The sequence below is a fragment of the Eretmochelys imbricata genome, chromosome 2 (genome assembly GCF_965152235.1).
Source record: "Eretmochelys imbricata isolate rEreImb1 chromosome 2, rEreImb1.hap1, whole genome shotgun sequence".
In the NCBI taxonomy this organism is placed as follows: Eukaryota; Metazoa; Chordata; order Testudines; family Cheloniidae; genus Eretmochelys; species Eretmochelys imbricata.
Genome location: NC_135573.1, coordinates 260,469,514 through 260,486,249, shown reverse-complemented (window position 1 = coordinate 260,486,249; position 16,736 = coordinate 260,469,514). Strand labels below are relative to the sequence as shown.

The 16,736-nt window shown below is 45.6% G+C and overlaps 1 protein-coding gene across 1 annotated transcript in view; it reads right to left on the bottom strand.

Moving 5' to 3' along the window:
- The window catches only part of LOC144260785 (vasoactive intestinal polypeptide receptor-like), a 182,321-nt gene that overhangs the window by 118,992 nt on the left and 46,593 nt on the right, over positions 1 to 16,736 (bottom strand). The window lies entirely within an intron of this gene.

Below are 16,736 nucleotides of genomic sequence, written 5' to 3'. Positions count from 1 at the left end.
GCCAAAGGAATATGGCTTCACTCAGGCAGCTTCGCTCCTGTCTGCCTTAAACAGCCCTAGTTATCTGCTTATGCTCCACTGCCAATTGACAGCACTTATGTTTTCTTGTTCACTCCGGGTACGTCTATACAGCAGCTAAACACCCATGGCTGGTCAAGGTCAGCTGACTTGGGCTCGCGGGTCTTGGGCTGTGGGGCTGTACAATTGCCGCGTAGATGTTCAGGCTTGGGCTGGAGTCCAAGCTCTGGGACCCTGCAATGGGGGAGGGTCCCAGAGCCCCGAGCCTGAACGTCTACACAGCAGTTTTTAGCCCCGCTAGCCCAAGCCCCGGTAGCATGAGTCAGCTGACCCTTACCAGCTGCGAGTCTTTTATTCCAGTGTAGATGCACCATCAAGAGCCCCGCTGGACTGGCTTGACACAAACAACGGTACCGAGGCGTTTCAGATGGGAGGCTAAAAATTCACACTGAGCCTGTCCCTACCAAGACGCTTTCCCCATATTTACATAGCTTGCTTAGCAAATGACAATTTGCTGCCCCAGCACCCCAGAATTACAGTTGTGAGCTCAAGCAACTAAAAAAATAATAAAATAATAATAATAAAAATGCCTAATGTTAAGATTGTTCCAGCATTTTTTACTTGGCCAGACTTTGTACTAGGATCTATATTATAATAGGGTCTACTGGACTAGGTAAAGAATCAAAGACCCTTTGTCCTGTATATTTTATAAGATACAGTAATAGCTAAGTATATTGCATGAAGGTTTACATTTAACAAAGGAATAAGGAATTGGATGGACACACACACAGAGTTGTGTTAACATTACTAGCACCTTATTAATTTAGGTGAAATTCCTAACTTTGTTTATTATTTCTATTGCTGTAGCACCTCCTAGCCTCAGTGGGGGATTGGGGTCTCATTGTGCAAGGTGCTGTACAAACATATAACAAAAGACAGAGAAAGAGAGAAAACAACTGATCACAACACACAAGCTGGGAATAGCCAGTGTGGCAAGGAGAGGATGACCACAGAAATGTAATGAGCAGCAGTCATCGCCCACCAGCTGCCTAACCATTGTCAAGTGTTTTGTAGGCAAAAGGAGAACGGTGAGACTTGAAGGTGGGAAGAGCCGTTTAGTAGCTGACCTCACCATCCTAACGAGCCAATGAAGTATTGTTAAAAAGTAAATATCTTTATTTGTAGAAAAACAAAGAAAAAAAATCTGGAGGTTGAATTGTCTTATGCTGTTTACTGACTCCCCTGGCAAAGTTTGTCAATTATTTTCCCACATCACTGGTTTCCAGCACAGTTTATAAACTGGGAGAACCAGTGAATTCTTTGGGCTAACAACTGCTTTCTGTGTATGGTATTGTAAGTGCAGTTCTTTGAGGGTAAATGAGCACATCGCTTTCTCAGGTTAACTCCCTTTTTCTCATCATCACTGATCCTCTCATCCTCTTTCACCTAAACTCTTATCTAATGTCTTCTCTTGTGTACGGCTTGGGCCTGGTCTACACTATAGAGTTAGGTTGACATCAGGCAGCTTATGTCAGCCTAACTCTGTAAGCATCTACTTGAAAAAGTAGCTCCCACCTCTGTAACTCACCCACTACACTGACTTAACTCCACTTTCACGAGAGGCATTGCGCTTATGTTGATGTAGTTATGTTGACGCAGTCTCCGTGCAGACACTGTGTTGCTTACATCGACGGTTGCTGCCTTTCAGAAACTGTCCCACAATGCCCCACACTGGCAATTAAACGGTGGACACTAGGAGCATAGTGTGTACGTGTAAATCCGATTCAATTGCTTCAATGGCTGTACGTTGATGAAACTTAGGTTGACTTCGTTTTGTAGTGTAGACTTGCCCTTTGTCTACACTTAAAAATTAGATGGATCTAGCTGCACCACTGGGGGATGTAAAAAAATGTCACCACCATAGTTAGGTCAAACTAACCCTTGGTGTAGACACGTCCAAGTCGGTGCAAGAATTCGTCTGTCAACCTAGCAACAACTTCTCGGAGCGGTGGATTAACTATATCGATGGGAAAACCCGTTCCATCGACGTAGGACAGCTGCAGCCCCAGACCTGTGCCACAATCACAGCTATGGTGTAGATACACCCATATTCCTGTTATCGTTTCTTTGGGGCAGGGAATGGCCCTTGAGTCGAGATCTTAAAATACTGTGTACATTTACGAAGTGACAGAAATGATTTTTTTTTTTTAACAGTAACCTATGCTGCCTGCAAGCTAGAGATCACAGTATTTAATTGTCATGTTTTTCCTTTTCCTTTATTGAAAGCTGATACACACACCTAAATTTGTGGCTTGCTTGTTTACCTAGCGTGCCATGATATTTCCTTTAGATGAATACTTCATTTCCACTTGAAAAAATTAGGTCAATATACACTTAGGGTTCTGAAGGGCAGACTATTGACAGAATTAGGTAAATATGTAAAAAGGGAGTTTTAAAACATGCTCTCTTTCCGAGTGGCCAGCTGTACCTTAAAAACACTACACAGAGGAAGCATGACTCGCGGCTAATGCACATGTGTGAGAATCAGGTGCTTTTTCCAGCTCTGCCACTGAATTTCTGTGTGATCTTAAACAACTCATCTTGGCCCAGATTTTTAAAGATATTTAGACATTGCTGCCCTCAGTGTGGCAATACCCAACTGATTGAGGACCCCGAGTCCCATTTCCAAAAGGGATTTAGGCACTTAGGAGATTAACTCCCACTAATTTAAGTATTTAACTCCCTTTTAAAAATGAGGCTTAGGCACTGCAACTATCTAAATACCTTTAAAAATCTGGACTTTAGGGCCCAATCCAACACTCGCCGAGGTCAACAAAGATTTCCATTGTCTTCAGGCCTTTCCCCTGTCTTTCACTCAGTCTCCCCTATCTGTAAAATATCAGTAATACTCTTGACTGTGTGTGTCAGGTTTGACTGTTAGTAAAAACAAAAGACTACAGCAAGGACCAGATAGCTCAGGGGATGAGTAAATGGATGTTCAGCCTTTCATCTCTAACCAGCTGGTTAAGTCAGCCATGAGTGAAAGTTGCTGCTAAGCAAGGGACGCTCGGTGGCAAAATGAACTGGGTTATCGCCAACCATTTCCCAGTTGACCGGCGTTCCCAGCTCAAATGCCACCTCTACTACAATTGATGGCCTTGGCAGGCAGGCCAGGCTTTCAGTGGCTTTGGAGGCTGAACGATCTTCTCCCCTAGCTACAGTCCCTCCAGAAGAGGTTTGAAACATATCAGTGGGATGGTGGGGTGGGACACTGATTGCTTCCAGAAGTGTTACCACTCTGTTGTCACTCGGGCGCCTGGCACAAAAACAGGGAGCCCGAGGAGCCAGGGACCTCACCAGGAGGGGAGCTGGCTAACTGGGGAGCTGGGCAATCAGCATTCTCCATCACAAAATTGTCAGCCCGCTCCAGTTAGTTTACACAAAGGGCTTACAGAGCTATACTCTTTAGCGAAGATGCTCCCTGTGCCGATGGGAGAACTTCTCCCATTGGCATAGGCACTCCACCTAGCCGAGAGACGGTAGCTATGATGATGAGACAAGCCCGCCCAGTGGGAGTAGCATTATTTTCACTGGGAATTCAGTCGGTATAACTGCATCGCTCAGCAGTGTGGATTTCCGCGAGGGACGTAGTTATACCAGCATGAATTTGTAGTGTAGACCAGGGCTTAGATTTATGGTTAAACAGTAATCCAGTTTCTTGGATAAATCCAGCGTGAATGGTCATCTACCAGAAACTCACTCCAGGTATGCTGAACCTGGCGCTGGAAGGTGTAATTGGACTGAGCTATCACCCTAAAAGTAGGAGTGTAGCCCTGGCAGAATGAGTGGTGGGAAGGGCAAGCCACCCCGAGTACAATCCCATCTGAAACCTTTGGTATGTACCCAGTCAGCTAGCCCCTCCAGCTGCTTGCCCTCCCTAGGTGTCCTGTCCCAGCACCTGCGTGTGGTCTGATGTAAAACTTGGGATGGATTCATTGTTGACTGCTTCTCCTGCAGCCACTGCAAAATCCTGGGCAGGAGAATGGAGCGGATCTTTTTCAGACATCCGGTAGCTCAGAATTCAGCTCTCGCTCCACCTCTCCTCCGGGGAGGGTGGATAGCTCAGTGGTTTGAGCATTGGCCTGCTAAACCCAGGGTTGTGAGTTCAATCCTTGAGGGTGCCATTTAGGGATGGGGCAAAAATTGGGGATTGGTCCTGCTTTGAGCAGGGGATTGGACTAGATGACCTCCTGAGGTCCCTTCCAACCCTGATATTCCTTGATTCTATGATTCCAGTACAGTCAATGTGAAATAATCCCATGACGGCTCTGTGTAATGAGGGTATTCCTTCCCTCTGGGTCCCATCAGCTGTCAGAAGATTACCGTGCAGGCTGCTACTTGCGGCAAGAAAAACCACGTGTACATGTGCTTGCAATTAAATACACCCACAGGATCATCATGGTCTGGGAAACTAGTGGGACATGCAGTGATGTGGCCAGGGGTCAGCTAAAGAGGGGAAGAAAAAGAGGAGCAAATCTGAAAAGACTAAAAATATCAGCCTGCAGTCCCTTCCCCCGTTCTTGTTTGGCTGCCTGTTGCCAGAGCCACAGTCCACAAATGCAGATTTGCTTGTTTTCTTGGTAAGCATCTTCTGGCTGATCCTCCTCTAGACCATGACAACAGAATCGGAAGACGGTATTAAAAGGCAATAAGATAAGAGTGGCCGCAGCCTCTGAATAGTTCAAACGTCACGTTTTTAATCGGCATTTCTGTCTGTGGTTGGGGGAGTCTTTCTTGAGTCTTTCGCATTCAGGGGGCCGAGGAATCCACCATTTTAACAGGCACGGTTTCGTATTGAGTTCTTCGGCTACCAATCTAGTTAACAGCTGTAACCAATGGAATAATGTGAACACCTGCTGGGAGCCAGGGCCCAAAACAGGAGACGATCCAAAGCTCATGGACATCTGAGTTTTGGATCAGCCTCTTAGAAACTGGGAGGCCAGATTCTCCACTGCTGTATAATAGCATAGTCCAGTGGAGCTATGATGATTTACAGCAGTGAGGATCCGGCCCTAGGTTTCCCTCCAGCCTGTCCATACTGCGTTATCATTCCTTGTTCATGGGCATACTCAGAATCTCAGTTTTACTTTATGAACTTCTGAATTAGCCAAACTTTATTCTGGGCAGTATCAAGAGTAAGCAAGAGTATCAAGAAGGGGTCCCAGTGGATGGTCTCCCACCAGGATTTACACCTTTGCTAAGGATTAATACCAACAACAACACTGTCTATTCTAATGTCTCCAAAAGCGTTTGGTGTCTTGATAAAAATAGGTACCAACAGAATGATCGAGATGGATCCTAACATTTGGCTCTTCTGAAGCACCCTTCATCCAAAGATTTCAAAGTGCTTTACACATTGCAAGTTAATGAAGCCTCACAACAGCCTGAGAAGGGGTTCTTATTGCACACCAGTCATACAGGGATAAGTTGAGACCCAGTGGGCCAAATTCTGGATGGATCTAACACCCTGAGTGGCCTCCTTGAAATCAACAAATGTACTCTAGATTTATAATACTATAGGAGAACAAAATTTTAGCAGAAAGAGTAAGGGCTTTATTCTGCTATTACCTTTACTCACATTGAGTAAGTAAGTACTCTGTCAATAGTACAACTCTCAGAGTAAGGGTAGTGGAGTCTGGCCATCCGTGACTTGCTCAAAGTAACACAGCAAGAGCCAGGCACAAACCCAGGCGTCCTGATTCCTAGGCTGCTGCTCCAATCACTGCATTTTATGCCCTTCCAAACTATAACCGTTACATAGCACTGATCTCCTCTCCTTTGACACAAAGGACAGACTAATCTAAGTGCTTGTTGAAGAGAGGCAGCTTGCCCAAACTGACCCGCAGCTTTGAGGAACGCAACTCCTTTTCACCCGGATCATCCCCCATTCCGTTGGCAGGTCAAGGAAACTAGCACAGAGCGTTCTGCAAAGTGGTCAGGGGACCAAAAGAAGGGGAAGTGGTGTGATTGTGGTGCCTCATTCATCAGCTGCACGCATGCAAACCCTCCTGAGCTGCAAGGTGGAGGCAAACAAGAGACTTCTCCAGGATGTGCTAGAGCTGGGAAGTGCTGTCCCCAGGGGCTGCTATAAGGACAAAAAAAAATGAAAGGCAAGGAAAGGAGACAAATTTCCAAAAAGTTGCTATCAAGCTCGAGAGACCTATTGCACTTCATGGTGTAATAGGAACACTGGCAAATAAACACCCTTAGCTCCTGTTTAGCGTTTTCCATCCTTGGATCTCAAAAGCATACGACAAAAGAGCCATTATCCCTATTTTACAGATGGGGGAAAACAGGTATAGAGTGGGGAAGTGACTTGCCCTGGGTCACACAGAGGGTCAGCAGCCCATCCAGGAAGAAGAGAAGTGAGAAGTCCTGGTTCCCAGTCCAAGCCCCTATCCACTTGAGCACACTGCCTCCCCTTCCTGTGGTCTAAGACTCTAGTTCTTCCTTAGGAGTTAGAGGGCAGCTAAGAGGCTGTCAGGAGCACCAATAGGGATGTGTATCTCACATAATTTTGCTTTGCCCTTTGAGTCTAACCAGAATAGCCTGTTAAACAAACGTTGAGCTGGTGAACATGCATTTCCTCAAACCTCCTCTAGGAAGTTAGGATGTAGGATTTTGGTTCAGCCCGTTGTAGAAACAGGGAGTAGGCCCAATGGTCAGATCCCCGCCTCTGAAGCCACTCAAAATTCAAGAGTCTTTGAATCCAAAAATCCACAATTCAGACGGATGGATTCAGGCCCATCTCGATCCTGACTGGCTGCCTGTCCAGCCCCCCTGCAGTGCCTGGAGTGATTGTTCATGCTAAGGAATAACTAAGGGCTGATCAAAAACCCATGGGAATCTTTCCATTCGCTTCACTGTATTTTGAATCAGGCTCACCATTATTACAATACTACTTAGCAGCTGGCTAGTGTTCTGCATACGTAAAGCACTTTACAGACATTAGCTAATTAAGCCCTGCAACCCTCCTATCAAGTAGGTAAATGAAGATTATTATGATCCCCATTTCATAGAGAAGGAAACAGAGACTGAAAGGCTGAAGCCAGCTTTGTCAGAAGGACCCTCTTGTTTTGGTTGCCCAGTTTGAGACATCTTGGGCCTGAGTTTCAGAAGTATTCAACCCCTGCAGCTTCCATTAACTTCGGCAGGCATTGTGAGTGCTCCATACTTTCTGAAAATCAGATCGGAAGCGTCTGAGGTCCGGCACCCAAACGTGTAGCCTCCCAACCCTATACGGACACTTGAAAATGTTGCAGTTTTCCCACGACTATCCAAGACGTCAGGAGCAGGAATGAGACTGGCGCCCAATTTCCCAATCCCGTGCTCTAGCAGCTACATTATACTGCTTCTCAATAGAGTGGTTATTGACAATATTTTAACATTGCTGGCTCTCAACACCATTAACATGTCTTGACAGAGCAAGCCTATGAGGAAAGCCAAGGACCTTCCTATACATTTTCACCTTCAATGACCTGCAAAATGACCTGTGGCTGTTTGTGCCTTTCCCATTAAAAATAACATTTCCAAATTCAGACACATGCCTGGCACAATCCATAAATGAAGGTAATTTGAAATAGCTTCACATTCTTTGAAAAGGTTTGATTCCAAAGATGTGATTAACTCCAAAAGAGAGGCCAAGACATACAAAGCTGTTGGCAAGAGATAAGGTACAGTTGATACATTCCTATTCTAAGATCAGAAAGAAATTAATCTCCTCTTTCTTTCTAGCTGAACAAAACTCGCTTAATCTACATGGCTACGTGATTCCATTATTAACTGAAGATTCCTCTTTTGATTCTTTATAAAGCAGCAAAATTCTTTAGAGAGGCAAGTCAGAGCCCAAATAATCTTCCAGTCTCTTCTTTCAATGTGGTGCCAAAGATACGCAAAAAGTCCCCAGCTATCCTATATTTAAAACTGGAATTTGTAGAACCACTTAGCGTCAGGCTTCATGTGAAATGATTCTAAGTCATTCTGAAGACAAAGTGGGATCTTTAAGGGACCAGGAATCTGGAACTCCTCACTCTTCATTGACACGTGTGTGTGTGTGCACGCATGTATGTCACAAGCCGCCTGTGAGGCAATTTGTGTTAGAACAGCCACAGAAAATGTATGTTGCAGACAGATAATTCAAAGCCCAGGAAACACGTGCTGATTGCACTCGGTGAGATCCTTGCCAAAGACAGTGCATGTGTAATGCCAGCAGACCCCGGTCGTCAGTGGGTGGGATCGAACCTGGGACCTCTGGAGCTTAGTGCATGAGCCTCTGCCACATGAGCTAAAAGCCAACTGGCTCTTAGTTAAAGCTGTAGAGCAGATTGATTGATCGATCGCTCTTTCTCTCTCTCTGTCAAGTGCCACTAGATTGGACAGAACACCACACCCAGGAGGAGTGTGGGTTATACATGCTGGGTTTTGATTGGGGGTGAAGAGACCCACTAGATGCAGGGATCTACCCCAGAGAATTTACAGCGCTCTTGTACACTCTGAACACTAACTTTGTCTTCACTTGGGACATCTGGATTCAGCTCTTCTCTTCCGTCACAAGTCGAAAGACGTGCATCAACCCAATTTACAGTGTAGCCCCTCAACTAATCTATGCAGCGTGTGTATCTCAGAGAAGTTAACCATGAGCAAGGAGAAAGGGGTGGATTTGCCAGCAGGATTTAAAGGACTGAATGAGAAAGAAGGCTTTAGGGAGGTTGAATTTATTGAAAGATAGCAGCAAGATACATCTTGAATCAACCACAACCCAGTGATTTTCCAGTGTGTTGTTGGGAGACAGGGCTACAACAGCTTAAATGGATTCATAAAAATATTTTCCATTGCAACGACACTCTTCTGTGTTGACAGACATTGAGGAATTTAAAGTTAGAGGCGAAGAAGGTTGTTACACTAACCTAAAAGCCTCAAGACACACAGGATTCCTAATAACACAGTATGATGCCCACCCCGCCTAGACCAGGGAGGCATAAAGCTTAAGCAACTGAGAGGGGCATTGGCAATTTGCTAGCAACCTGAGGGGCACACCTAGTTTGAAGCAGTGTGCTGCAACCACTCTCATCTTTATAACAACCTGGGAAGGCTCCAGGTCCCAGGATGCAATGCTCCAGTGACCCATGCTGCATCATAATTCTCGCCACCTCTGTTGAAACCCGAGATGGAACAATCAATGGAACGTCCACCAAAATGGAACATCGCATGCTAGAAGCGGCATGAGAATTTTGCCATTGATTTCAATGGGGCAAATATTTCGCTGCTCAACTTCTTGTGAGGCACAAGCAATGTCCGTTCCCAGTGGGATCCCACAGGGATTGGTTATGGTCCTATGCTATTTAACATTTTTATCAATGACCTGGTAGAAAATATAAAATCATCACTAATCAAATGTGCAGATGACACAAAATTGGGGGAGTGGTAAATAATGAGGACAGGTCATTGATTCAGAGCCACGTGGATTGCTTGGAAGGCTGGGCGCAAGCAAACAATGTGTGTTTTAATATGGCTAAATGTAAATGTATACGCCTGGGAAGAAAGAACATAGGCCATGCTTACAGAGCAGGGGACTCTGTCCTGGGAAGCAGTGAGTCTGAAAAAGATTTGGGGGTCATGGTGAATAATCAGCTGAATATGAGCTCTAAGTGTGACATACGAATGGCCTTACCGGGTCAGACCAACGGTCCTTCTACCCCAGTATCCTGTCTTCCGACAAAAGGAAAAAGAGAACCTGTGGCACCTTAGAGACTAACAAATTTATTTGAGAATAAGCTTTCGTGAGCTACAGCTCACTTCATCGGATGTGCCAGATGCTTCAGAGGGAATGAACAGAACAGGGCAATTATCAAGTGATCCATCCCCTGTCATCCGGTCCCAGCTTCAGGCAGTCAAAGGTTCTGGGATACCCAGTGCATGGGGTTGCGCCCCTGATCATCTTGGCAAAGGGCCATTGATGGATCTAGCCTCCATGAATTTATCTAGTTCTTTTTTTAGCCCAACTATATTTGTAGACTTCACAACATCCCCTGGCAACGAGTTTGATGGTTGATTGTGTGCAGTGTGAAGCAGTTCTTCCCTTTGTTTGTTTTAAACCCGCTTCCTATTAATTTCATGGGGTGTCCCCTGGTTCCTGGGTTATGGGAAGGGGTAAGTCACACTTTGTTATTCATTTTCTCCGCACCAGTCATGATTTTATAGACCTCCCTCGTCTCCCTCGGTTTACTTCCCAAGCTGAACTGTCCCAGTCTTTTTAATCTCTCCTCATCTGGAAATTGTTCCATGCCCCTTAAATCTTTTGTTGCCCTTCTCTGCACTTTTTCTAAATTTTAAAATATCTTTTCTCAGACGGGGCGAACAGAACAGCCCGCAGTATTCAAGATATGGGCGTATCATTGATTTATATAGAGGTATTATGATATTTTCGGTCTTATTTATCCCTTTCCTATTGGTTCCTAATATTCTGTTCACTTTTTTGACTCCCACTGCAGATTGAGCAGATGTTTTCAGAGAACTCTCCACAATGGCTCCAAGATCTCTTTCTTGAGCGGTAATAGTCAATTTTAGACCCCATCATTTTGTATGTATGGTTGGGATTATAATTTTCCAATGTGCATTACTTTGCATTTATCAACATTGAATTCCATCTGCCATTTTGCTGCCCAGTCACCCAGTTTTGTGAGATCCCTTTGTAACTCTTTGCAGTCAGCTTTGGACTTAAGCATCTTGAGTAATTCTGTATTGTCTGCAAACTTTGCCACCTCACTGTTTACTCCTTTTTCCAGATCATTTATGAATATGTTGAACAGTACTTGTCCCAGTACAGACCCCTGGGAGACACCACTATTTACCTGTCTCCATTCTGAAAACTGACCATTTATTCCTACCCTTTGTTTCCTATCTTTTAACCAGTTACTGATTCATAAGAGGACTTTCCCTCTTATCCAATGACAGTTTACTTTGCCTAAGAGCCTTTGGCGAGGGACCTTGTAAAAGCTTTCTGAAAGTCCAAGTCTTTTGATACTGTGGCCAAAGGAGCTAATGCGATCCTGAGATGGATAAACTGGGGAAACTCGAGTAGGAGTAGAGACGTTATTTTACCTCTGTATATGGCACTGGTGAGACCACTGCTGGAATACTGTGTCCAGTTTTGGTGCCCACAATTCAAGAAGGATGTTGATAATTTGGTTCAGAGAAGAGCCACGAGAATGATTAAAGGATTAGAAAACTTGCCTTACAGGGATAGGCTCAAGGAGCTCAATCTATTTAGTTTAACAAAGGGAAGGTTAAGAGGTGACTTGATTACAGTCTATAAGTATCAATGTGGTGAAAAAATATTTAATAATGAGCTCTTCAGTCTAGCAGAGAAAGGTTTAACATGATCCAATGGCTGGAAGTTGAAGCTAGACACATTCAGACTGGAAATAAGGCATACATTTTTAACAGTGAAGGTAATTAACCATGGGAACAATTTACCAAGGATCATGGCAGATTATTCATCACTGACAATTTTTAAATCAAGATTGGATGTTTTTCTAAAAGATCTGCTGTAGGAATTATTGTAGGAAAGTTCCCCGGCCTGTGTTATACAGGAAGTCAGACTAGATGATCACAAGGGTCCCTTTTGGCCTTGGGATCTATGAATAATTGTCTCAGTTAGGCTGCTAGTTATAGGAACCACCCTGGCATTCATCTGAGCACACAAACCTGCCAATAGCTGCTTTCCCCTGTATTCAGAAGAGCTGACCACTCAGGCAGAAAATCCACTCTGGTTTTATAGTGCTGTGTCTGTCCTCTTATTATTCCTTGCCTGCTAAAACACCACTGGGGAAAAGCACAGATTTGCGCTTTGATCAATCAAATGACAAGCTCATGAGGATGTAATTGACACAATAAATTATATGGGAGCTCAGCGGATTCTATAGTACCGTGACTATTTAAAAACAGGCAGGTACCTTCCCAGCACCCACTACATAAAGAAGAGCTTAGGATCACTTTGCTATCCTGAGAAGTCAGTCCCCTTTTGGTCTACATGAAGCACATCATTTGCCTCACTTCAGTTCCTAGTGGCATCAGCACTTAGCCATCCTCCTTGTTGGGAGCTGATGACACCTTTGACAGTCTCTGATGGGAGGCCAATGACTGAATGCACAGTAAATCAGATGCCTAGGGGAAAGAAATGGAAGTGCTAAAAATACAAGTGAAGGTAGTGGGGGAAGGTGCTTCTTGTGGACATGTTTCAATAAGATGCTGGTGGTAAATGATGGTACGTTGGATGGCTTTTGTGCACTGAAGCTCTTGCTCTTCCAAGGATCACACATCCCTACTCTCCAATGTTGCTCTGTCTAAATGTCTATGCTATGCCCATCCCTGTGACATGCAAGGGCCTTGCACGTATTTGCTGCACTGTAACCCACAGGCTTGTTTTGCAGCGTTTGATTATTATTTTTTTGGCCCAAGGAACAGGAGAGAAGCTTTGGAGAGGGGACAGACTTTAGTGGGACTAGTCTGTGCTTCTGCGCTTGTGCCTGGCAACTCAGCGAGAAGGGGCCAGAAGCATCCAGAAAAAGGATGTGGTGGTTATTAGACATGCTCAGTAGCCGTTTATTAAGCTCTGTAACAGGGGTGGCCAACCTGAGCCTGAGAAGGAGCCAGAATTTACCAAGGTACATTGCCACAGAGCCCCAGTAATACGTCAGCAGCCCCCCCCGTCAGCTCCCCCACCCCGCTCCCAGTGCCTCCCGCCCCGCACCTCCTGATCAGCTGTTTTGTGGCATACAGGAGGCTTGGGAGGGGAAGGGGAGGAGTGGGGGCACAGCAGGCTCAGGGGAGGGGGCGGAAAGGGGTGGAGTGGAGGCAGGGCCTGTGGCAGAGCCAGGGGTTGAGCAGTAGCACCCCCCTGCACACTGGAAAGTTGGCGCCGGTAGCTCCAGGAGCCACATATTAACTTCTGAAGAGCCGCGTGTGGTTCCGGACCCACAGGTTTATAGGAAGGTTTCATTGTGGGCAAGGAGTCTTGCAGGTCCCCCACATATTCACCATTTGAGAGCTGAGCCAATCAGAACTTGGGGGGAGTGGAGAAAGCATGATAAATACTGGAGTTACAGATAGCCCTTAAATCAAAAGTGGATATTGTTCTAAAAGATCTGCTCCAGGAATTATTTGGGTGGAGTTTTATGAGCTGTGTCGCACAGGAGGTCACACTAGATGATCACAGTGGTCCATTCTGGCCTTGGAATCGGTTAATCTATGACTTTCAGGGCTCGTTGTCTGTGCTGGGGTTTGTAGGGCTGGCTGCTGAGAGAACTGAATTAGCATCAAATGGAACAGCCATGGAGCACAAAGGAGACCTGTGCTGGGCCAGCCAGCCAGCGACGGTTCTGTCCCGCTGTCAGTACATAACTCAGGAACATCAATCATCCTCGGCAACACAGCGACAAACCAGGTGACGCAACCGGAGCCATCACACAGTGTGGAGACCGACAGGCTGAGCAGCTGGATTTCACCTGCCTGCATGAGATGCCACAGAACAAAATATAGCACCCAGATCGAGAACAATGGGAAAGGACCGATGCAAAACGGCCCAGGACAGAGTTTTGGAAACTCAAGTTTTAGCCACTTTGGAGATGCCAAAAGATCAGATCAAGAAACAAGCTAGGCTGGGACGACAAAGATGACGGCTGCTATAGAAAAACCGTAACAGAGATAGAAACCCAAGGTTTCTCAGTCACTACAGCAAAAGGGAGGCAAATAGCCCTCTGCACAGATATGGACACAACACTACGTTGGAGCTCGCTCAGGGGCTTTAGCTGTCTTTCCTGACCAGGCATGCAGCAATGTGCACCACAAAGAGCTACTCCAGAGTTTACTGCCTGTTGTCACACAACAGCCCAGCCCTAGCCCTTGCTAGATATGAACGAGAGTCTCCTGGCTCAGGTTTTCAAGAATGAGGTTCCATTCCAAGCAGGCAGACACCTCCGTGTGCTCTTTTCAAGTGCTAACGACTGCGTAGGGGATGATCTTGCTTGGTCACCTACATGCAGGGGTGATGGGATCCAGCAGGAGACTGGTGCTGAGACAGGGCCCAGGCAGATGCGTCGGTGTGCGTGGAGACCTGGGTGAGGCCCCGTGACCCAACGCACCCATCTTCACACGCTCCACACTACTGTAATCTTTGTACAAAATATGCCTCGTGATGCATCATTTGAAAACGAATAACTCAATGGTCATTAACATCATGGGGAAAGGTACGTAGCAACATTATATGTAAAGTTATTAACCCCCCCCCCGTCAGATGTTACTAGCATACGTTCAAGACCAGACAGCCTTGCCGAGGTAAAGGTGTTAAACAGGTCTATCCTAAACAAAGGAATGCGGGTTGACCTCAGATGACATATAAGCAGTAAACAGGGCCATCAAACTAACAAGGGGAAGAAACTGTTGGACAGTTCAGGACTGAGGGTGTATTGGGGTCCCCTGCTAACACTAACCCAGATGGGTAAAGGCAAGAGTGTGTCTGTGGTAACGGCTGGCGGGCTGTTGGATTCCAAGTAGTTGAACTGGAGCTGCAAAGCGTGCAGAACACAGTGCCCATGCTGGCTGCATGTGCGTCCCCTACGCAGTGAGCACAAACAGCAGCACGTTTTGGGGCACTCAGGGTTATGACACAAGCGGTGACACAACCGGTTACCAGTCTGAATTGTATTCCGAAGTGCGGCAGGCCCCTTTAAAAGAGATGAACAGGGAGAACAAAAAGGAATGACAGAAACACAGAAATGTAGGGCTGGAAGGGACCTCAACATGTCGTCTAGTCCAGCCCTCCATGCTGTAGCAGGATTAAGCCTAGACCATCCCTGACAGATGTTGGTCTAATCAGGGATGGTGTAGGTATGCTTAACCCTGCCTCAACATGGCGTGGGGGGGTGGATTAGTTGATCTTTTGAGGTCCCTTCCACCCGCACTGTGCCTCTTGGGTCACCACCAAGCCAACTAGTGAATTTTTTCACTTCCACCAAGAATTAACGCTAGAAACATGCTTTAACAGAATGTCACTAGCCATCACCTTCAGCCCCCAACTAAAACATCTCCAATGCATCATCAAGGATCTACAACCTATCCTGAAGGACGACCCATCACTCTCACAGATCTTGGGAGACAGGCCAGTCCTTACTTACAGACAGCCCCCCAATCTGAAGCAAATACTCACCAGCAACCACACACCACACAACAGAACCACTAACCCAGGAACCTATCCTTGCAACAAAGCCCGTTGCCAACTGTGTCCACATATCTATTCAGGGGACACCATCACAGGGCCTAATAACATCAGCCACACTATCAGAGGCTCGTTCACCTGCACATCCACCAATGTGATATATGCCATCATGTGCCAGCAATGCCCCTCTGCCATGTACATTGGTCAAACTGGACAGTCTCTACGTAAAAGAATAAATGGAGACAAATCAGACGTCAAGAATTATAACATTCAAAAACCAGTCGGAGAACACTTCAATCTCTTTGGTCACTCGATTACAGATCTAAAAGTGGAAATTCTTCAACAAAAAAGCTTTAAAACCAGACTCCAACGAGAGCCTGCTGAATTGGAATTAATTTGCAAATTGGATACAATTAACTTAGGCTTGAATGAAGACTGGGAGTGGATGGGTCATTACACAAAGTAAAACTATTTCCCCATGTTTATTCTCCCCCCGGCTGTTCCTCAGACATTCTTGTCAACTGCTGGAAATGGCCCACCTTGATTATCACTACAAAAGGTTCCCCCCACCCCCGCTCTTCTGCTGGTAATAGCTCACTTTACCTGATCACTCTCATTACAGTGTATATGGTAACACCCATTGTTTCATGTTCTCTGTGTATATAAATCTCCCCACTGTATTTTCCACTGAATGCATCTGATGAAGTAAGCTATAGCTCACGAAAGCTTATGCTCAAATAAATTGGTTAGTCTCTAAGGTGCCACAAGTCCTCCTTTTCTTTTTGCGGATACAGACTAACACGGCTGCTACTCAGAAACCATGCTTTAAAATGGTTTCACTATGCATAGGCAGGGGAATTAACAGGCCCAGGCAGGGAAAATCGAGAGGGGATTGATGGGTGGGAGACACACTCCCTGATAAATTAATCAGTCCTTCAAAGCAAGTAAACAAATTGGTCTGGATTTACATACCCCCTCCATTCCTCTGCAGTACCTGTCTGCTCTGTTACTTCTCATTCCGATCCTGATCTCGCCTGGCTCCATTCCAGCCTCCCTCAGTGCTGGATGCTTGTTCACAGCAAATCAATTTAGGGCGATGATACCAGACACATGCCCTATAAGGTGCAGCGTTGCAGATTAGCTACTGTTAGAGACAGTTGTGCTAGTGAATTTAAAAAACAAAACACCCACCTTGTTCCAGGACAGAAAACATGCAGCAAAGGAGGAAACAGACACGTGGACTCATAATGGCTTCTGCAAATATTTGATAAGTCTAATCAGAGGAGAAACAACAGATTTCAGAGGGATATAAACATGAGTGAGGACCACGGGAAACATCCCAGTAGCTGGGTCAAGAGCACTTGTTTTTAGAGAGGTAAATAGTGAGGGAGAGGAGGTCATGGTTATGAAATCAACCACCAATGTAAAAGCCAACGTTTGTTCT